General features: G+C 46.5%; 2 long non-coding RNA genes across 8 annotated transcripts; one reads left to right on the forward strand and one right to left on the reverse strand.

Moving 5' to 3' along the window:
• Nucleotides 1-221: 221 nt before the first annotated feature.
• Gm50597 lies at nucleotides 222-14,843 on the forward strand. Of its 2 annotated transcripts, none has more exons than XR_001784233.1 (2): nucleotides 222-347; nucleotides 14,380-14,843. It is a non-coding gene; the product is annotated as a predicted gene, 50597 (long non-coding RNA). The 2 variants fall into 2 exon arrangements; XR_001784234.1 differs by lacking the exon at nucleotides 222-347 and adding an exon at nucleotides 8,736-8,872.
• Gm34288 lies at nucleotides 7,505-21,299 on the reverse strand. Of its 6 annotated transcripts, none has more exons than XR_001784230.2 (4): nucleotides 21,104-21,299; nucleotides 14,134-14,194; nucleotides 10,263-10,396; nucleotides 7,505-7,856 (listed from the first exon to the last, which is right to left on the reverse strand). It is a non-coding gene; the product is annotated as a predicted gene, 34288 (long non-coding RNA). The 6 variants fall into 6 exon arrangements; XR_881105.2 differs by having other exon boundaries at nucleotides 19,796-21,299; XR_881106.3 differs by lacking the exon at nucleotides 7,505-7,856 and adding an exon at nucleotides 9,516-9,787 and having other exon boundaries at nucleotides 19,796-21,299.
• Nucleotides 21,300-23,414: the final 2,115 nt, after the last annotated feature.

Here is a 23,414-nt window from a genome sequence, read left to right on the forward strand (position 1 = left end):
CTTGCTGATAGCTATAGCTTGAAGTCCAGAGAAAGGTTCACTCTTCTGCTCATCTGATGCCAGTGGTTAGAACACGGCATCACCTCCTACAGCACCCCGTCCTGTCTGTCCTTCCTCCCATTCCCATCTCTACTTGCTTCTGCTAGATTATCCTCCCATGCTTCCTTTTCTCTTCCTCTACATTGCTGAGCAATCTTGGGCTGATAGCTGTGCCTACCAGGATCCAGCAAGAGAAGGCGACTTCCTAGCAGCATAGAAAGCTGACTAGCTGAAGTTGCAAGTCTGCTCTGAGCTAATCCTGCTTCCTGAGTGTGGCTCTGACATTGGCTGGCGACTCTGTTCTCCTGGTGAGTGGGTAGGGGGCTGCTGGTGATCCTCCATTTCCTAGCAACGACTTTGCCACAGTACAGGTTCTTTCCACAGAAATCAAGAGATAAGACTTTCAGGTCCATGGGCTAAACAGTGAACTGTCCCCGAAGAGTTTTCTCCACCAGTTTAAGAGTTTTTCTTAAATGGATTCAATTTAGGATTAAGTCTCAGGTTGACCTGCTTTTATTAAAAAAAAAAGATGTTTATGAATTGAAGGGAGACAGAATGACTTTTAGTTGTGGAACACTGGTTCTTGTCTAGAATGCTGTCTAGAATGCACTTGACAGTCCACTGATTGCTATCAGCTGAATTGGTAACTCATTGAGCTATGCTACACCGAAGATTTTATGTGCATCCAACTGGCTATTTGTTTTCAGAAAGTGCCTTTGCCCAGTTCAGACAGCCACAGCTTCTTCTCACCAGCTTTTTTGTAAGCCATGGTAGTGGGTGGGAGGGTATGAAACCTTGCTTGTGGAAGCCTTGCATCATTTTTTCCCACAAATGTCCATTGTCCCCATCTGTCCATCGAGCTAGGAGACATTTGTCCCTTAGGATCTCAACCTCAGGGCCAACTGACTGCCCATTGGGAGGGCTTCACTGCCCTTGGAAGAGACTGAAAGAAGCAACAAGGAAAGAATAAAGTCTTGAAGATACTAACCAGCTGCCATGGACCATTCACTCACATGATTGATTTCACTGCGTGTTTTAGAATTCTTATTTAGCAATTGACACCACTTTTGGTGTCCACATGGCCAATCTTGAGCATTTGGAATTCCTGCTGCATGACATTTTAAGTTGAGTATTCTGAAAGCTGTTCCCAGGTGGTGATACTATAGCTTCAGGAATCAGTGTTCACTTGTCCTGCATGGATGGTCTTTCCTATGCTTTCAAACGGATGATAGATGCTCCTGGATTTATGGTGGGGTCATGTCCCCAAAGACCCAATGTAAGATGAAAATATCTTACCTTGAAAAGAAAATATGTTTAGTTTACTTAGTCAACTGTACATCCCTGCTCTGCCTAGCTAGTCTTAAACACTCTCAGAGCACTTTTGCTAGGCAACAGCTAGGCCGAATCACGTGACACAGAACCTGCATCATAATGAAGTCTTACTCAATTGATTGCTGGACAGAAAGCCACGTGTTGACCTATGCCATGTGAGGAAGCATCTGTATTTTATAATCTCTCATAGTCGGAACTGGTTCCCGAGTTTGTTCCAGTTCCCTTTTGTCATCACTGCCCTGTAAATCCGTCCCCAGATGAGGCTACTGTTTTGTATCCTCTTTGCCTTAGCTATTGTTACAGTCTGTTGTCGGCTCCTGCAGCAAGAAGCCCTGATTAGTAAGTTGTGGAACATGGCCTGAAATCCAGGGCTCTGGACAAGATCAGCACAGGCTTTCTGCCAGGGCAGGGGCTGCAGCGACCCTCTCCATCTGTGTTTCTCAGCCCGTTCCAATGGTGAGGGTAGGATGGACATTTTGAGACTTCACTTAGACACAAATATGCTTTGAGTTTCTGTAATGTGGCCCTTTCTTTTCATTCTCCAGCCCAACCACTGAAAACTGCGATGCCAAACCAGTGCCTTTGCTGTCAAGCTGCTCAGGGCACTCATCTGTTTCCTACTGCAGCGAGTCGGGTTCCTTCTAGAATCATTGCAAAAGGCAGGCCTTTAGTCTTCCCATGCTCCTTTTCTTAGAGACTAAGCCCACAGTTGTCCCATTGGGTTTCTTGTTGTTATTGGTATTTTTGATGCCTTTGAGACTTCTTCTTTCATTGCACTGGTCACGGTTCCAGCCTTTTCCTGAACACTCCTGATCCACTTGTGTTTCTGCACCAAGAAGTTCCCATCTCTGAAGCACATCAGACTTCCTAAGAGTGATGGCCCTCGGCCGATTCATTTGTTGGGAGGGACGCCACAGGCAAGTCATCTGGTGAGATGGAATTGTCTCCAACTAAATGGAACTACACTGGTAGTAACTCATGGTTGTTGTTGCCCAGACACCTTAACAGCCATTTGTCAAGTCAGTCACTCTGTCTTTGAAAAGGAGAGGCAGAGCGGAGTGTTTCCTGTGGGGGAAGAGAATGAAGGCTGGCCACGCAGGCAGGTTGTGTTGTGATTAGTGAGCATTGATTTGTGTGCTTGCTGTGCTGCTGCTCTGTGGAGGACAAAGTACCTCAGACAAGCTAGCGCTCTCTCTCTCTCTCTCTCTCTCTCTCTCTCTCTCTCTCCTCTCTCTCTTCCCCTCCCTCTCCCCCTCTCCTCCCCTCTTCTTCCCCCTCTCGCGCCCCCCTCTTCTGGCCTGGTAGGAATTTGCTGGCCAGAATTGCAGATACTGCTTCTCCCTCCCAATCTGTCTCTCCTTAAAATGCAAGCAGGTTGGAGCCTGCCCGAGCCCATCCAGTTACTACGATGATAATCTTCCAGACTCAGAATCGAGTGGCTTATAAAGAAACAGAAACGATTTCCTCCCAGTTCTGGAGGCTGTAAGTCAAGGGTCACAGCACCACAGGGTGTGTGCCCTGTGAGCATCTTCATCCACAGGGTGTGTGCCCTGTGAGCGTCTTCATGGATGGAGGGCACTTTTGATTGGCAGCCTTGCTATCAAGGCCAAACAACACTCCCTGGACATTTTATAGGGCATTAACTCCGTGCACCAAGGCCCCACCCTGGTGACCTCACTTTCTTTCTGAAGGTCCCACTTCTTCCTATCATCCCAGGGACTGGGTTTCAGGATATGACTTTAAGGACAACATAAGCATATAGACCTTAGCCGAGTCTCTCCCTGCTGTGAATATTTTTCTTAGCTTCAAGAGTTAAGAAAGGCCCCGTGTTACCTAAGGAGCAAAGAGTATTACTCAGAAAAGAATCGGTCAAACATTAGAAGAGGAAGGTGGTGGGTTTTGTTACAGTTAAGAGAAAACACTTTCTGGCTCAATCCTGATAGTCTCAAGGAAGATTCACAGCCCCATGCCCTTCCTGCTCTCTAGTGTAGATTTCCATGTGGTGAGCCACTCCTGAACTTAATGGCTTCTGACAATAATCATCTTATAAGCAATCACCAGCAGTGAAGGTCAAGGTTCAGGATGACTCAGATAAATCCCAGCCCAGGGCCCCAGGAGCCACTGTAGACCAAAGCGGGAACAGTGGGGAACTGGAAGGTGGGTGCTGCCAAGGCTGGCCTCTTTTGCCTCTCTCCCTTTGGGCAGTTTCAGAGATTCCCATGCAGCCTTCCCATATAGGCCAGCTTGAGTCCCCCCATAGCACAGTGGCTTTTGGGTTGCTAGAATTATTAGCTGGATACTTAGTGTCCCATAGCGAGTGCTCCAGGGATCACCTAGAAGTCCCTGCTTTCTACGCCTCCTAAGCCCAAGTGCGTAACCTGCTGGCCAGCCATGCAAGGGCACACTAGGCCAGGCTGCAGGGAACTATTCATCACTCACTTCTCAGTTTCAGAAGGATTTGCAGAGATATGTGAAAAGTACCTAATCTCTTTAACACCATGCTAATTTGTGTCTTAGTTAGGGTTCCTATTGCTGTAACTAAAACACCGTGACCAAAAGCAAGGTGAGGAGGAAACGGTTTATTTGGCTCACACTTCCATAATGCTGTTCATCACTGAAGGAAGTCAGGACAGGAACTCAGGCAGGGCAGGATTCTGGAGGCAGGAGCTGATGCAGAGTCCATGGAGGGCTGCTGCTGCTTACTGGCTTACTTCCCTGGCTTGCTCAGCCTGCAATCCTATAGAGCCCAGGCTGAGCAGCCCAGGGACAGCACTGCTCACAATGGGCCTCGGTTGATCACTAATTGAGAAATTCCTTGCAGCTGCAACTCATGGAGGGGTTTCCTCAACTGAGGCTCCTTGCTCTCTGATGACTGTAATTTACTCGTGTGAAGTACAATAATCTTTATATTTTAATTTAATTTGTGTGTGTGTGTGTGTGTGTGTGTGTGTGTGCCCGTGCACGCGCACCTGTGCAGGTGTAGCTGCGGGTATCTATGGTGAAGGTGCGTATGTGGAGGTCAGAAGAGAGTGCTGGAGAACCTGCTCTCTCCTGCCACCTTGTGGGATGCAGGGATTGAACTCACATCATCAGGCTTGCACTTCCATACTGCAGTGAATGTCCACTGAGCCGCCTCACTCGCCCTGTCCTTCCTATTTTAGTATAAATGTCCACAGCCCTTCCTTTAAAACAGATCCCAGTGGATCAGTTGGTTTAAAGAGTTAATAAAATGCTTACCATAAGGTTCCACTTCAGGTTGGTGTGTCAGGGGCATGGCATGATATCACACAGGCCCTGTTCCTGTGGACAGTTAGTGGAAAAGTAACCGAGCGAATGAATGAATGAATAGATAATGAATAAGTTCAGAAATCTGCCATCAATCAAAGGAGCTTTAAAGCTGAATTGATTAGAAGCCAACAGAATGAATTATAATTTGGCATCTTGGGTGAAAAAATATGTCTCTAAAACATAATTAGTATAGCGTTTGTTTTACTTTGTTTTGTCTTATTTGTATATATAATTTAGTTAAAAGACAGCTAAATATATATATTTAAGTTACTGTCTGGCTGGATGAGAGACACAAGGGTAGAGAATATTTTCTGAAGAGCATTTGGAGGCTCCCTGGAAGGAAGAACCTGGAGTGTGCGGGCTGCCGCTCTCCCACTGTCAGGGAGGGAAGTTTGGAATACTGATGATGCTGTAGGTTTCATGGGGGCTCCCCATGGGCTTCTTCCTTCTTTGCAAAATTGATGTCAGAGCCGAGGATGACAGAGTTATTAAATTTCTAGACATATAACATCCTATTTTCATTGGCCCTAACGGTCAAAGGGGTTTTAGAGCATCTTTCTTTAGTCTGGCCTCCATTTACACAGCGTTGTCCTGGGTTCTTTTCTACACTGAGGTTATTCTGAGGATTTCCAAGTGGCACACCAGGGAATGCTCTATGTATGCAAGGGTCCTGTGTCTGGGCTCCCAATGGCTGGTCCTTACCACCATGTCCCGGTCTTAAGATACCCAACAGTGTTCTCTAGGGATATCTTTCCAACTGTGTTCCCAACTTGGGTTACAGCCCTATATAGGAGAAGACTTTGCCACCAATTTGCCACCATTTCAGGTAAATTTCTCGGAAGCAGTGGGGAAAGCCTAGAGATGGGAGGGATGGTGCATTGTCACCCCAGGTGGAGTCACTGCTGCAGCATCCAGGTGATGTTGGTTCTGTAGGTGGCCAGCAGTGCACATACTCAAGTCTGTGGGACAAATTTGAACTGATATCAATTACATGGGGCCAAGGGACAATGCTGGCGAGGAGAGATCTTATATCTGAGAGTGTTTCTCTCTGCGTGGGGCAGAGTGTGGCCAACTGAAACAGATACCAGAGGAAGAATAAAAGTGCTTAGGGAGGGCAGGGCCAAAGGGTTGCCTTAAACGTGTATTACCAATGGAGAAGAAATGGAGGATCACAAAGGTGCTTGCTTACCCATTGCTAAGAAGTTTCTTTCCTGTGCATCTGAGAAGATTCAGTGTCTAACCATTGTTCTTTGCATAACATGAATGAAGGAGCTACTTGTTTAGACCCACATATGAAAAACAGGGTCTCATTGTGCAGCCATGGCTGGCCTAGAGCTCACTATGTAGACTGGGCTGGCTTTGAACACAGGAAGTCTTTACTGCCTCTGTCTCACAAGTGCTGGGATTAAAAGTGTGCCCCATCTTACCTGACCTGGCTTTTTAAAAGGTTGCTTCTTTTATTTTTTGAGATTGTAACATAATTACATCATTCTTTTCTTCCCTTTCCTTCTTTCAAATCCTCTCATATACCCCTCATTGTTCTCTTTAAAATTCATAGTCTCTTCTAAAAAAAAAAAGAGTTAGTTATTTTATGTATATGAGTACACTGTAGCTGTCTTCAGACACACCAGAAGAGGGCATCAGATCCCATTACGGATGGTTGTGAGCCACCATGTGGTAGCTGGGAATTGAACTCAGGACCTCTGGAAGAGCAGTCAGTGCTCTTAACCAGTAAACCATCTCTCCAGCTCTCATAGCCTCTTTTAAAATTAATTGTTGTTATATGTATGTGTACATACACATACAAACACACACACACATAAATAGGAATATACATGTGTATGTGTATGTATATATTTCTACATACAATCTACTCAGTCTGTAGAATGTTTGCTGTATTTATGTTTTCAGGGCTAACCCATTTGGTATTGGGTAACCCATTAGTGTGCTCTTCTCCAGGGAAGACTATTTCTCCCACTCTCAGTGTTCCTTAGCTGCCTGTAATTCTTCATGTAGGATTTTGTGGTTTTTCCCCTATGCAAGTTAGCATGATTATTGCTGTTGTTCTTGTGTTTGGGCAGTCATATTGGCAGACTTTATGGGTGTTGTGTCTGACATTACTAGGAGACACAGTCTTACAGAAAATTCCCAATCCTCTGGCTCTCACTTCCAAAATGTTCCCTGAGTTTTAGGTGTGGGAGTGTTTGGTAGATACACACATTAGGACTGGGACCCGCCACTCTGCATTTAGATTGGTTGTGGTTTTCTGTACCGATGTCTGTCTGCTGCAAAGAGAAGTTTTCTTTATGAGGGGCGAGGACTGCACTGATTTCTGAGTATAAGGACACATATTTAGAATGGGGTTAGGGATTATGCCGGCTGAGTCCAGCAGTGGAGGCTGATTCTCCGTGAGGATCTATGACGTCATTAGCCCTGAGTAGTTGGTTGGGTTTCTAATACCAGGCATGGCTTCCCGCTTAGTGAGCAGGTCTTAACTCCATTTAGAGAGCTGTTGGTTACTGCGGAGATATGAATAATGTAGCATTGGATTCTGTGGTAGGTTGGTTGTTACTGTGGTTCACAGATATCACATCTGGGTAGGACTGTGAGTTGCTTTCTTCCTTTGGAAGTTTACACAGTGCCTTTTGGTAACACGGAATCTAGGCCTTAGCAAGGAGACTGTCAGATCAGGTCCGGTTCCTGGGCCTTTGGGCCCTGCTTCAGACGTACGTGGTGTCTTCAGCAACAGGGATTTAACTTCTGCCTCTGGGGGGCAATACCAAAGTTTACATGATTTTAGAAGTCTCTTGGACAACCCACCAAGAACTCAGAAGAAGGCTTCTCATGCCTGGTGCTGTTTTTATTATTATTAAATAGTCTTTTTCTGGTCCTAATATTTTCTATTTAAAATGAAGAATTTATAAAGGTGGTGGGGAAGAAATCTAGAAAATGAGTGATTCAACTTCAATAAAATTTTAGTTTTGGGAAGTCCTGCTGATTCATCCTCTGATGAAAGAATCAGGGCAGAACAGGCGCTGCTTGCAGGCAAAGGCGCCGCTACTGCAGGACAAGTAGAAGGAGATGGGAAGGGTTCTTTTGTTGTGCAGTTGGCTGTTGCCAAGGATAACTAGGGAACGGTGAGTTCAGCCGTGTTGGATGGTGGGTAAGCATTTCTTCTGGCTGCTTGTTACTGGCAGCTGAAATGGAGCAAAGACAATAGAGAAAAACCTTACATTAGTTGTGAAAACCAAATCACTTTAGTTTTGGGAATTGTCACAGCTTATGCAAAGTGGGAGGACTTTACAAACATGATGTGGTCCTGGCTAACAGAACCACCTTAGAAGGTGAGAACAAAGGGAGACGATAGGACACGAAGAAATTACTTTTCAGGGCAGATCAAATTTTGCTCAGCCAGAAGAAATGCACATGACTATGACTTGGAGGTCTCCAAACCACGTGGGCTTCATTTTAAGGAAGGGACCCTCCTCTAGCATGCTACAGGCTACCTGGGGAAGTGAGTGGGTCAAGAGTGTGCCACAGTGACGAGGTCCTAGTTACCTTGTCAGCTTATCCTAGATAATAAGTGATCTGGCCACTCATGGAGATCCAGTGCATTTGCCAAAAGAGAAAGAGCAGGGCAGACTTGACCAAAGGAACTCACCCTTAGGACCATTGCTGGGATCCCTTAAATAATAGAAAGATTTATTGCAATTTTTTTTGAATTACCAAAATCAAGACATGAAAACCCTGAACTGGTCCAATCTTAGGTAATATTCCTTTTCTTGGAGGGCTAGTTTAAAAAGGAAGGAGATTCAGTGTGGGAGAGGGAACACTGCCAATAGTCACTAGAGTGTGTTACCAGGAAACCAGAGAAGATATAGGGCGCAGAATGGTCCTTCAGGGTTGTTAGTACCTGCCCCCAAGATGCAATCACAAAATTTCACAAAATTGGAAGAGGAACTCTGTCTAATGGCCCCTCTTCAGCCATATATTTCAGCTCCTGTGGCATTTGCCCATCTGTGTCTTGGAGTTCAGGGTTTTTTTTTTTTTTTTTCTCTTTCTTTTCTGTTTTCTTCAGGGAATCAGTCTTTCTCTTGGGATCGGTGAGTGATGAGCCTTGTGTGACTGAGTCATTGCTGCCCTGAAGCCCAAAGCTGTTGAGTCCTGCAGAACCTCAGATGCCCTTAGAACAGGGTGTGGGCTGATTTAGCTGGTGAGTGATGGGGGCTCTGGTGTCCCTACTGGCACCCTGTGGCCAAGTTCATGAGTAAACAATACCAAAGGGATGGGTTAGCATGCACACAGCATGTCTCCGTGTAAGGTGACACTGGGTGCTTGGTTTCATCTGTCTGACAGCACCCAGGCATCAGCCTGCTGCTTTGCTGTAACCAGGCATGATATGGAGCCTTTGATGAGGAAGGCCCCACAGGGAGAGCCTTCCCTTATCTGCAAACCTGGCCAATAGTTGTCTCTTCTCTTCATGGTGCTAAACAGCAGGGATCTGGATAGAGGACATTGTGTGACAGTGTCTGAGGTGTGCAAGAACCAGAGTTCTCCCCTAACCCTACTGAGGGCACTTCTCTGAGTTCACAGCTTCCATCATCAACACTCGTCAGAGAAGCATTTTTGAAAGCTTTGATAACCCTGGGACAAATACCATACATCGTCCTCAAGAGTCTCCCAGCCTACTGGGAAGGCAGAAAGGAGGGAAAACCATTTCAGTGGAGTCAAACACTGAGTTATAATATATAAATTAGATAAATGCAACACACACACACACACATACACGCACACGCACACATACATGCATGCGCTTATGTTTACAAAGAATGGAATCATTGCAGAGGAGCTAGGACCAGGGACATGTCCCCATAGTATTCTATTTTTATGGTGCCAGCAATTGAACCTAGGGCCTCATGAATGCTAGAAAAGAGTCCTCCCACTGAGCTGTATCCACAGGCCTTTCCACAGGGTCTTGAAGAATGATCATAAATTAGCCACATAGGCAATTATCTGCCAAAGTTCAGGAGGAAGCCACGGTGTAGATAATAAAGGATATGGCAGAATAATACTCGTCTTGAAGTGGTGAATGTCATGGTACCTTCACACACACACAGGTTCCACACACCTGGATGCAACCATTAGGACAAAAAATATTTTAACACATACATCTATACTGAATACATGGAGACTTTCCCCTCCTTATTCAGCACAGTGCGACAGTTGGAATGCATTCACACTGTATTAAACCGTATTATAAATAGCTTGTAGGTGATTGAAAGCCCGTGGGAGGGTGTGTGCAGGTCATTTGAGAACACTATACAGTTTTACATGAGGGCTTGGAGCACCTACAGAGTCGGTGTTTGTGGAGGTTCGGGCACTAACCATCCATGCATAGTGAGAGCGACCACAGCTCCTTACAGCTAGACATAGACTGTGAGGATGGAGCTGTAAGACTTGGTCAGCCAAGGATGGCGACATCATGGGGGACTTTGCTGCCCTGCTGAGCAGCTGGAAACCTCAAAGGCAGCAGGGCAAAGAACAATCTCTGCTAGACCCACAGTAGTGCTAGAGAATGGATCAGAAAAATTGGTGATACGGACCTTACAATTTGCAAGGTTGGTTTGGAAACCACCTCAGTGGACAGTCTCGCTGATGAAGGCAGGCTTGAAGTTCCGGCCACGGGTCTGTGATAACTTGAAGGGCTATAACAGGCTCTCGTGGCTAGTTGTGACATCTGTGAAGAGAAGGCAAAAAGTGGCTTTGAAGCTTTAGAGCCCTGGACCGGCAGCTTCAGCATTGCTTGGGAACTGCTCTGAAAGGAGAAGTCTTGTCATGAGGCCCAGCAGTCTGCGGTTTTATCGGGGCCCCTTTGTGCTGTGCTATGCTCCAAAGCTTGAGAACCACGGCTCTAGGCTGCCATTTCTGACTATCTCCAGATAAAGGAAGTATTAATACTATCAATAAAAGGCACTATTAACAGGTTTTATTGGATGCTCGTGGAATCTAGGGATTTTGAGATGTAATCTCTCTATTGAAAACTGGAAACACTCATAGCTTCCCGTGCTTGCTTCACCTGAAATTGCAAGAACATGACCCGGTGACATAGGTTAAGACACACTCCCCCCTCTTTTGTCTTAGAAAAGTTAAATCGTCTGTCAGGTCTCCCTAATCACTACTATGGCACGGTGGGACAGAGCAATGAGGCTCATCCCCCTTGTGCCCGCAGAAGGTGGCAAGGGTGGGCCTTCTGTGTAGGCTGGGAACAAAGCTCTTTAATTGTGTCTCCCAGTTCTGACTATGACCCGGTGAGGCTGGAAGCTCTAAGGGATCTGGATTCTAGGAGGGTCTCAGTATTAATGCACCATGTTTGAGAGATGGGATGATCCACCAGGACCCCCCAGTGAGGAAGTGCAAGGTCCTTTGTCCATCAGTAGCCACACCCCACCCCTGCTGTCTTTGGATCTCTTTTCACAGCAGAGGAAGCTTTCTAGTGAAGAAACACAAGAAGGGAGAGCAGGGACATCAGAGGCTGAGTTTGAGTCTTGGGTGTGGGTGTGTTCTCAGGGGCGGGGCCTCAGACACAGGATGAGATTCATCTGAGCCTCTCGCTGTGTCCACACTTAGACGCTGCCTGTCTTTCTACTTCGTCCCGAGGCCTTAGAAGGGATACATGCTAGCTGGACCTTGCCTTCCAAAGATCCACTGTTGGAAACTCACATCCTAAATTCACATGTGGATAGCCTTTAGGTGTGCGGCCTTGGGGCGGGGGTGGGGGTGGGGGACAAAAGGAAGGATCCTGTGCTGGACCGTGTCAGCTGGGAAGATCTTCCAGTGAGCACTATTGCGCTCTTTGGTGTTGTGAGTTCCTCTACCACGTTGGAAGCAAGACAGCCCCTTGCCAAATGCTGGCACATTTACATTGGAATTCTAGCTTCTATAACTTCAAGAAATGATTTTTTCCTGTTTATCAATTACCCACTCTGTCCTATTCTGTCCTAGCAACAAAATGAGTCTGAAGCAGAATGTAAGACGTTAGCACACAAAATCCACAGTTAAGTTTTCCTTTTCCTGAGCTGTCTATTAACTTCGGCAATATCCTTTCGTTGTGTGCCCAGTGCACTGATGTGGCCCTCCTGGGTCTTCAGTGTTGCCGACCTGTCAGCCTGGATCTCTGCCACGTTCCCGAGCCTCTGGAATTGCTTTCCCCCTCTCCTCCAATGATAGCCTCCCTTTTCAGGGCTAAGCTCAGTGCTACCTTGCCATCTAATTAAAGTCTGATGCTCTAGGTGAACCTGACAGGCCAGAGACTTCCAAGTTTAATTGCTTTGCCCCTTCCAACTCCCAGTGGAGCCCAGCAAGCTTTAGCTGGCAGGTGGAAGCAGACGGCCGGGGCTAGTAGGCACATCTGAGACTTCCTGCAATGAGACGTCTCCCCCTGCCTTTATTTACTCTAGTGATGAAGATGTAGGGATTACTCAAGTATGACTCATGTTCCGTGCTAGTTCCAGGAGCTATGAAGGTGAATCAGATGGTGCTGACATGCAAGCAGCTCAGAGGAGGAGAGCAGATGGACACATAAACAGACTATTAAGCAGCTCCGTAGAGTTATAACGAAGAAAGGGGTATTTGGGACATGCAGAATAGACGTCTAAATCAGTGGGACTAGTAGAGAAGATGCTTGGGGGAAAGTCTGAGTCCTGAAAGACAAACTAATATGTGAGGCAAGAGAGGGCCAGCTCCATGCAAGGCAGCGTTACCAACAGCAGCAAGTCAGACCCAGGCATATTTTTTGAAACTCAGAAAACCATAATCTGGCCTGTTGTTTTGAATGGGAATTTCCCCTGCAGCCTGGGATTTTTGAACACTTGGTTCCCAGTAGACAATGCTATTTAGGGAGTTGTAGCCTTGCTGGAGGAAGTATGTCATTGGGGGCGGGTGGTAAGTATTTATAGCCTTGCCCCACTTACAGTTTGCTTTCTCTGGTCTGTGCTCATGGTTGAAAATGTCATCTATCCAGAATGCTAGCCACTTGCAGCCATGCCTCTCCACCATGAAGAACTCATATCCCTCTGGAACTATATAAGCCAAAATAAATCCTTTCTTTCATCAGTTTTTTTGGTCTTGGTGCTTTATCACAGCAACAGAGATCAAGAGTGTGGTGGCTCAAGTCTTTAATCCCAGCCATTGGGATGCAGATATAGATAGATCTTCATGAGTTCAAGGCCAGCCTGAAATACAGACTAGGTTCCAGGACAGCCAGGGCTACAACTTGAAACCTTACAGAAGCAAAATGAAACAAAACAAAACAAGGCACGAGAACAGAAAAATACCTGGTTTGTAGAGTTTGGAGAGTGTTTACGGTGAGGCTGACCTCATATAACTCAGAGGCAAAATTTTCACTTGTAATTGCCGTCTTCTTCTTTGTTAGACAGGTCTACAACTAGCCCAGGCTGGCCTCTAAGTTGCTATGAAATTGTGTCAACCTTGAGTAGTTTCAGGCCTCTACTACCCAAGCTCTGGGATTACAGACGTGTACCACCATACTCCGTTGACACCTGGTAATTTTAATCAGTTTATGAGGAATCCTTAAAAGCACTCACTGAATAGCCGGGTTTAGTTGAACGTATAAGGCTTTCTTCAATGTCATAATAAGAACAGCCTGTTAGTTCACTTGTTCAACGCAGATCTCTTTGCCATAATGTGGAGGATGGGCCTGAGAAAGCCAGGACTGAAGGCTGGGATGCCTGGCAGCTACCAGATGTGGCTATGATTGGACATGGAATGGAGAGGGAGGGTTGCTGAGACCTTCCCCCAGGCCAGCTCCAGTGGAGGCAGAGAGAAGATAGTATACCCTTTAATCATGAAGGGCACATTCTAAGACCCTCAGAGGAAGCCTGAAACTATTCATCCTACTGATACATATATCCTTAGGTATATTTAATATATTTCTACATATACACACCTAGGTCAAAATTTAACTTATAAATTAGTAAGTTAAATCTATAAATTAACCTACAACAAGGTTCAGGAAAAGGTTAACGAGAGCAGTAAGACAGAAAATTACAACAAACGTTAATAGTCATTTTCTCTTGTTTTCTAAATGTCTTTCTGAAAGTGTAGATCTTAACAATGTTACTAGACGTTTTGTTCTTTTCTTATTAAGCTTATTATTATAGCACCTTCCCATTTATCAAAAGCACTTTCCAACTTGTCTTTGGCACGCCTAAATTCCTAGCATTGCCTGTCTTGCTCGAAGGGGTTGTTGTACAAGTAAATTTGGTTTACTGAGCACAAACTTTGTGATACCTCAATAAGCGAGCTGAGGGTCACGTGAGTAACGGGAAGGTAGCCTATATAGTGTGGATACAGAGAACAAAGGTTCGATTCTCATTCCAGATAGGAAGGGACTGGATACTGTGAAGTGTCATTGCCCCACTTAGAATAGCATTCAATACAAAACGTACAACTTACTTATGTATGGAACTTTCCACGTAACATTTTCAGAACGTGGGTGAGGACAGATAATTGAAACCTGGAAAAGAAAGACTGCTGGAGTGATGTGGGTTGGGCTAGCTGAGTAGAGGGATTGGGTTCCCATTGTGAGGATTTTATGGGGCTTGTGGCTGGTGGCATACGTTTGTATTTTATCCTCAGATCCGACCTGTCCACCCTATGCACTGTCGCTCTTTTCAACTTGACCTCATTTGACCTTGTCAGGCATCTTCAACATCCATCAGTCCTTCAGGGAGGAAAGCCTTTGGACACATGGCTTCTCGCCATTATTGGTGTGCAGACAACTTGAAAATTGGCAGAGGAATCCATGCTGGCGAAAGAGCAGTTGAAAGACCCTCAGAAGAGGTCGGGATGCCCTTGGAGGAGGTAGAAAACTTCATGTGTTCCACGCTTCTCACAGCCCCGCTGGGCTCCTGTGGCTTCTCAGTGTCTCATTTCCAGGCTATGCCGGTGCTCCACTCGCCAGCAGAGGGCAGCATTGAGACATCAACGAAGGCGGACTTGGGCGCGCGACCGCCGGGAAGCAGAGCCTCAGGATGGCTGCTTGTCGGAAGCTTTAACCTTTTAAGCAATTCTCCGGGGAGCCCTTCCTGTCATGTGTGGGCTGCCCTAAAATGAGCAGGTGATAGAAATGAAATATTAAACAATTCTGTTCTGCAAAATGAAAATGAGTTGTCATTTAGCATTTTTATCAGTCGATGACACATTCTTCCAGCTTCAGAAGGATTTTGTGAAAATGCAGGAGACAGTGAACTCATTTACCACCAAATCCTCAAGAATCACACGTGGGGGCGCCGTCATCAGGGGCAGGGGTGCAGGGCAGGCCAAGGCTGAGCCTTCAGGGCCGAGGGGCTGGGATCTGGGACCTGTGACGCAGGCCAAGGATGCAATTGTCCTGGATAGCAATACCGAGGAAGCAGGCACATCTCCAGCAAGGCTGTGTGTGGCCAGGCAGAAGGCAAGTCAGCTCACAGAATAATGAAAGGAGCTGAAGGTGGTGAAGTGAGGGCTGCGGGCAAGCTCGCTGGTCGCAGGAATCTCTTTCATACTGCTTTCAGAAGCACCAGCAGTGATGCCGAGCAGGGTTTTGTTTTTGTTTTTGTTTTTGTTTTTGTTTTTGTTTTTGTTTTTGTTTTGTGATTTTCACCTAGTGGCTTTGGTGGCAGCGAAGTCCACTCTGAGCTCAGGCTGTCAAAAGGGCGCTTTGCAGGAACCTGAGAGGGTCTCCAAGCAGAGCTGCAGGGAAGGGTGGGCCCCAGCCTTCCCCGGAAGCTCTTCAGCAGATTAAATCATGGCGTCTTTGGTAGAGGATTCCTGGCTGCCACACAAACAGCCCCTGCTTCCCCGTTTCCAGTGCGATTTATTTCTCTACAGACGGTATTGATTCTTTCCTCTATCCGATCGCTCCTGGGCCTGTGTAAATGAAAGCCCTCTTGTGTAATAGTCATGCCTATAGCTGGGCGATTTGGGCAGGCAGCTGCGTGTTACATGACCCTGTGAGAAGCGATGCATTTTGCTGGATAGATACAGTCGAAGCAAATGTTTGCAACTCATCTAGCAGCCCAACCTGTATTTACGAAATATTCACCCTGTTTTTTTTTTCCCCCTTTGAGTCAAAACAGCTCAAGAATATTTCTGTTATAATATTCATATGAAGGGGCTAGTGGCAGAATGAGATCATTATCTGTTGAGCCAGGTGCTGCCCTCTGTGTTACTGAGGGAAACAATCCAGACTTGTGCTCGGTTTGAGTTCATTTGAACTCATCCAGATGGGACTAACAATAATACCTGTTCCAGGTGGGTACAGATGCATCTGACATAAAATGGACCCAAAGCATCTGCCCCCTTTGGGTCCTGCATAGTGTGAGCCCCATTCTCCATTAGCCCCTCCTTTTCCTCTCCTTTCCTCCTTGGTCTCTCCCTTTGATTCAGTAAAGTGATCTCACTGAGACATTGACACCAAGAGAGCCTTGACCTCGCTTGGATATTTATTACTTAAGAAAGGTCAGTGCGATCAATAAAGGCATCAAACATATTTCTGGCTTTTTTTTTTTACTATTTTATTTCTGCATTTATTTATATAGTAGATGTTGACACACACACACACACACACACACACACACACACACACCACATTCTCTTTTCCTCCCCACACCCTCATAGCGTGTAGTAATGGGTATATGTTAGCTAGCCACTACCCACATTTGCAAACCTCTTGTGAAGCCCCAGGTTGTGTGAACACGGACTGACATTTTTATCTTTGTTTTTCTGTTTGTACATAGTATCAGGAGTAAATGAGATTTTGTTCACTTCTCTCCACATCTGATTTGATAATTTAAACCAAACCAATCCAAACTAAACCATCTACTCGATCCTTGCCTTCCCTCCACAGTAAGGGTGGAAGTCAGCTGCTGATGTAAGGGCATAGCTCGGCCACTGTGTGATGATAAAAAAAGGTCTTGTTTCGGGCTGAGCTCCTGTGGGGCTTCCCTCTCTTTGTAGAATACCGGAGGGTCTGAAGGTGGCCATCTATTTTGGCCATTTAATTTCATTAGCTATGACTGTTTTTATGTGTTGGGGCTCCTCACAGGCACATGTGCCCAGTGTCTCATGTGTCCAGGTCTCCTCTGGGTCATAGACTTGTGTGTTGTTTTTGCCAGTTCCCACAGTGCCCATGACATAAGCTTGCCAGGAGGAAAGGACCCACGAAGAGCCACTGACTGAGAATCATCCCTGGAAGGAAAGGATGGGAAAGATGCCTGCTTCCTGCCTGGCCAATGAGGGTCATAGGTCACTAGGTCACTGTGTTGTCTCTTTCCTCCTGAGTTGTGTCTGGTCCTGGCCTTGTGGGAAGGTATGGGGCTACCATCTGCCTTCTCAGTTCTAAATTAGAAAATGAAATTCTCATGAGAGGTGAAGAGGTAGGGACCTCTTTAATGCCAGGAAGGCTTGCTTCTCTATGCATGTTTGGAGCAAACAATACTTTCACAGATCAAGTGAATTTATTCTTTAGATTCTGGACACACTTGTCAAATGAGGGATGTGAGGCCGTCTGCTCATGCACGCCACATGACACTATAACATTTTACTGAAGGACTGCAATCAGTTGCCTTCTTTGTGTGACTACCTAACTAGTTGAGCTAACTGTAGCCTTATATTTTTCTCTAAGCCTACTTTTTTTTAAGGGGTTTTGAATGCTTTAACCTCTCTTCTAGCCCACCGACCAGAGGGGGAAAAGAAGGTTTCTAGGAAAAGGGAGTGGTGGACCTAGTTAGAAGTTGCTCTTTGACCTACAAGGGCTGGACCTGGGCCTCCTTGCACATATGTAGCAGATGTGTGGTTTGACCTTCACGTTGGTCCTGAACAACTGGAACAGGGGCTATCCCAAAAGCTGCTGCCTGTATGAGGAATATTTTCTGCTAGCTGGGCTGCCTTGTCTGGCGTCAGTGGTAGAGAAAGTGCCTAACCTTGAAGAGCCTTGAAGTTCAAGGCTGAGGGGGGTGGATACCCAGGAGAGCCCCCAGCTGATCAAAGGAGAAAGGGAGTGGGGGTGAAGGAAGGACTGTGAGGGGGAGTGACCAGGAGGTGGGCAGCAAGCAGGGTGTAAAGTGGATAAGTAAAATAAATAAATACAATTAAAAAGAAAAAGCCATAGTTCCTTGGGGGCGATTCTACTCTTTGTGGTCAGGATACCAGCAGTCCAGTCCAATAGCAAACAGCAAACATGAATCGGTAGCAGCGGCTCAATCCAGCAGAAACCACAAGGCTCCGCTGGATCAGCATGAGTCAGAGGAACTGCAGGAATCCGCCTGAATACCATGAGAAGTCCCTTAGCATGTCTCCCTCTGTGAAGTGAAGGCCAGCGAAGCGCTGCCAGCTGTAGTTGATTATTTATTTATTTTTATTTTTATTTATTTTTTATTTTATTATTATTATTATTATTATTATTATTATTATTATTATTATTATTATTATTTATTTTTTTTTTTCGAGACAGGGTTTCTCTGTGTAACCCTGGCTGTCCTGGAACTCACTCTGTAGACCATGCTGGCCTCAGAAATTCGCCTGCCTCTGCCTCCCAAGTGCTGGGATTAAAGGCATGTGCCACCATGCCCAATGAGGTTGATTTTCTAAAACAGTGGGGCGCAGAGCTTCACCTTTGGTGAGTACAAAGATCCACCAACTCTTCATATTTCAAAGCACTTTTAACATCTGTGGAAAATACAGAGAGCTGTCCTTGACTTGCTAGTTTGTCAGTGGGCCAGGCAGGTCCTAAGGGGCGTCTCTTGCTTCTCCTTTTACTTTTACTGGAGAGGACCCTCTACGCGATGGAGATCTTATCATGAAACATGCAGAGAGGAAACAGAAGAGACGTTGTAGGTGTGGGTTGGAGTTTCAGCCTAAGACTTGAATGGGATTGTGTCTTCAGTGAAAATCTGTGATCCAGCGTGGGGAATGCTCTGAGTCTGAGCAAGGGCTTCAGACAGCCACGTGTCCTCTGAAATTCTCATTCCTGTAGGACTTAGCAGCTGGCAGGCTTTACTTGTCTGAAGAGCAGTTCTATGTCTCAGAAGTCAGAGGGAGGTATCATTGCTGTTGCAAGCCTAGTGCAAGTTGAAAGGAACACGACCTGATAGTCAGAAAACCCAAGAAGAAACCTGTCACTTCAGCTGTTGCAAAGTGTCTGGTCTTGGTATACAGACAAGTGAACTAAGAGATTCAGTTTTTAAAATATTTTAAAATGATAGAAGGTTGGAAGAGAGGGAAGGAGGCAGATCTGATGAATCCTGATGGTATTTGAGCCAATACATCTGGAGCCTGCACCTTCTGTTGCTGTTTGTTAATCTTTTTATTTTCCCTCCCTCCCTCCCTCCCTCCCTCCCTCCCTCCCTCCCTCCCTCCCTCCCTCCCTCCCTCCCTCCCTCCCTCCCTCCCACCTTTCTTCCTTCCTTCCCTTTAAAAAAGTTTTTATTGGGTCCTTGTGAGAAGAATCACACTTCTGGGTGCCTTTAGGGGCACTCCAACCCCATTCGTTTCTCTGTCCCTCCATATTCACTTCCCACCCAGAAAGAAAACAAACATTTGTTGAAGCATGTTGCACAGTGCCCTTTTGTCTGAACAGCTTTTTTTGAAAGGTTCATTGCAGCAAGTCATTGCCTAGTTTGAAATGTCTGGATTCTGCTATACTCTCAGTTCTAGATCCTCACTGGGACTCCTCTTAGATACACTGTTGTCATCCTGTGTCTTTGAGATCCTGCAGCTTTGGTTCTGGGGGACTGGCCCTTCACGTGTTCCTAGATGGGGTAGATGCTAGGGTGAGCCAATTCAAAGCCCTGGATCTGGGCCTGGGTGGTAGCTGAGTTGGTCAGCCTAACAGATCTCTCATGCTCATGCCATCTAGGCCAGCTCTCTCACGCTTACCCAACCAAGTGGCAGCTCAAACTAGGGACATCCACATGGCCTTTGGTGCAGGGCCAAGGACCTCACCCTGGCCTCAGATAGCATCACTGGCTACTCATATCAGGCTGTTCCTCACTTCACCAGAGTCTCCAGTCCCACCTCTCCTCACTGTGCGCACACTCTTCTGCTCCTCTTTCCCTTCCACCTCTCCCTTGCTTACCTTAGTGGCACAAGGGCCTCTGGGTATCTTCAGTGTGATGCTAGGTGGGGTCGTCTCTGGTGGGCTTAGCCCACCCAGGCCAGTTTTGCTTAGTTTTTAAGGCAGAGTCTTATTCTGTAGAGTGCTCATCATAGCAGCACAACCCCAGTGCTGGTGGCATCACAGGCATCCCTTGGGTTGCTGGCAGCTCTCTCTAACTGCCACCAAATACAACTAATATAGCCAAAGAGAGTGCTACAGTTCGAGACTAGACTGAGAAGAGCATCAAATGACCTTTACAGTTTATCATAACCTTGAGCTTAGCTATACTTCATGTTTCAAATTTCTCTTTCTCCATACAAATTTAGCATGCCACAGTGCTCTGGAGCCCTATCAGCAGAAGCCATGTGGACTTGGTGGGGGCTGTTTGGGACAGGGTGTGCTTGCAGGCCGAGGAGAAGCGGGATGGGTTAGGGACCTGTGGCTGCCACACTGCTAATGACTCATTTCTGAGGCACTGAGGGAAAGCCTTTTTACCTTTTTGTTTTCGTTCATATTTTATGGATGCAAACACTAGTGTCTTCCTTGCAGACACGTTTTGAGAGCTAATTAAATATTTTCAAAGTATCCCTGTGATCCAAGATAAAAGGTACCTAATACAAGCTCAAATACCCAGAAGCTGAGTGTGGAGGTGCATGCCTGGAAATGCGGTGCTTAGAAGGCTAAGGCAGGAGGATTGCCAGGAGTTTAAGACTAGCCCAGCCTGGGCATCCAGTGAACAGCAAACCCCACAGGGTTATGGGGTAAGGCACCTCAAAACAAACAAACAAAAATGCCATATAACCCTGGCGTTCTCTTTAATACCTGTCCTGTGATAACTGTCCACATCACTTGCTAACGAATGTGTATTGATGCGTGGTGCACATGCCTATGGGAAAAGAGAAGCGGTCCACTGAGTGAGAGGAAAGGGTGCAAGCCAAGACGCTCCTGGTGGTGACATGGAATTACTTGGAAGACCGGGTTGAGTGTCCAGCATTATACTTCCACTCATCGCGTACCCCAGCAAGCTGCGTTTCCCAGCCGGAGAAAGCATGGGCTTTGACCCCAGAAAGCAGCAGATAGGGCCAGAGACATGGTCCTATCCAGGCATTAGAGTGGGTTTTGGTGGCTTAACCTCCTTTTGGTGGTTCTATCAGCTCTACCCCCTCATGTTAGACGCTGCCCTTGTCCCCTGCAGTGGCCCACAGTTCATGGGGAGCATGTGGGCCTTCTGGCCTAGTTTGGTTCTATTACCAGCCCAGAGCAGACCTAGGAGCTTGCCAGTTGTACCTCACTGCAGATCTCCAGGGCAGCAAGGCCTCTTCAGTGATGCCATTGTGAGGTCGTGCGTGGCTGTGGGTAGGGTTCTGTGCTGACACGGGCATATGTTCTCTTGTCTGTGTGACATCTGCCCTCTGGGATGTCAAAACAGCACCTTCTTTTGCTGTGGTACTACGGGAAGCCCCTTCACCACCCAGGTCCACAGGGAAATGGCTCCGCTGTGCCAGTCAGACACACTGTGGAAGCTGTGTTGAGATCACATTGGTCTCTGTTGTCAGTGACTGCTCACTGTGTAAAATTAGCAATTGCTCAGTACACGGCTTGCCCCAAGTGATTCCATTTTGCAAGGAGCATTTCCTCCATTTTGCAATCAGTGTTTTACTCCATTTTGAGGACAGAGGACTTTATCTGCGTGGACGTGTGAAGGGCACCATCTGTTTGGTACCATGCAATACAGATTGATAAATGACTTACTCCTGGGAGTAGAAAGGGTCTCATAAATTCTGTGGGAGAACTGGGACTGCAGGACATGTGGGTGCATTAAAACCATATCAGGAAAAGCAGGCCTGAGAACTTGGTGAGCATACAGACTGAGGAAAGGAACAAGTCCTTCACCTGAGTCCTATTAGGAGGAGGACACCTAGCACCATGGTGACAACGGCTTCCCTGACCTGCTCTCTGACCACCTGGTGTGTGCATCAAGGAACAGAGAGGAAACTCCAGACTGTCCCTGGAGTTTCAGGTCAGTTGGTTGCTGCTCTCCAAGTGACCCACTTGTGTCTGCTCGCCCTCTTGTTTGTCTGTCTGCTGTCCACCTGTCTGTCCATTCACTAGTCTGCTGTCCCTTGGTCTGCTATTCACCCAGCTGCCCATTCAGTAGCTTGGATGCAGTGCTGTGCTGTTCTTTATTCCACGCCTGCAGCTCAGCTCTAGTTCTGCAGCCCAACTAGAAGACCTGCAGCAGCTTCCCCAGATGGCCGGCTTTGCCATCTTACCCCTCAGACCTCTGTCCAAACTCTTTACCTCTTTAATACCACACACACACACACACACACTACTCACACTCATACACACACACACTCACTCACACACTCACATACACACACACTCACACACACACACTCATGCACACACACACTCACTCACACACACTCACTCACACACACACTCACTCACACACACTCACACTCACACACACACTCACACTCACTCACACACATATACACTCACACACATACACACTCACACACACAGACACACACACATATACACTCACACACATACACACACACACACACTCACACACACACACATATACACACACACTCACACACACATATACACACACTCACACACACATATACACTCACACACACATACACTCTCACACACACACACACACTCACACACACACACACACATACACACTCACACACACACACACTCACACACTCACACACACACATACACCACAGATTATGGTAATGTTACTATATATATTACTATATAGAGTGTATAGTATGTGATTTGAGAATTAATATTAGCAATTAAGATTGAAATAAATAAACCTGTGTTTGCCTCAGCCTTGACTGTCAAGGAAAGTGTCTGGCAAACTGCTGACACTGAAGCTGCTGTACCTTGGGAATTTTTAGTTATTCAATAAGTTCTGACATTGTAGAAAGACAAACATGTTTGCCTGTTTTGACATCTGCCATGTAGACTTTAAGAGTGACTGCTTCTCTGTGCTGGGAGGATGTGAATCTGGGCCTTCTAGAAGCCCCTTTTTCTGACCATCAGCAAAACGCTGTCTGTAGAAGGAGAAGGAGGCCAGTCCACGGAGGAAGTCAGAAACAAGAAATCAAGGCACATGGATATTGTGAGGAGTGCCCTGGACTCTGAGTCATAATCTCAACTGTGAGACTCACTGTGTTGGAGCAATCAGATAGATAGCTGTCACTGGAGAGCAAGGACCCCTGGAGGCTGAACTCACTGGTTGCTGCTGGTGGCAGGGATGAACTCTTAAATGTTGATGTAGACAATGGGGGAGGGGCAGCCATGAATCGATGGGAAGTGAGAGGCAGCTTCTGAGAGAACATTTCATAGCCCAGGCAACTTAGAAAAACAACTGCTTGGTGGGGAACAACTGAAGTTATTCTTCAGAAGATGCTGAAGACAAACTAGAGCAACTAGTCTTTAGAACTATGATGTTCTCCCAAAGTCCATGTGTTCAGGGCATGGCCACTAGCTGCTGGCTCAGGGCTTGGGCACTAGCTGCTGGTTCAGGGCATGGGCACTAGCTGCTGGTTCAGGGCATGGGCAC

Source organism: Mus musculus, chromosome 4 (genome assembly GCF_000001635.26).
Source record: "Mus musculus strain C57BL/6J chromosome 4, GRCm38.p6 C57BL/6J".
Lineage (NCBI taxonomy): Eukaryota > Metazoa > Chordata > Mammalia > Rodentia > Muridae > Mus > Mus musculus.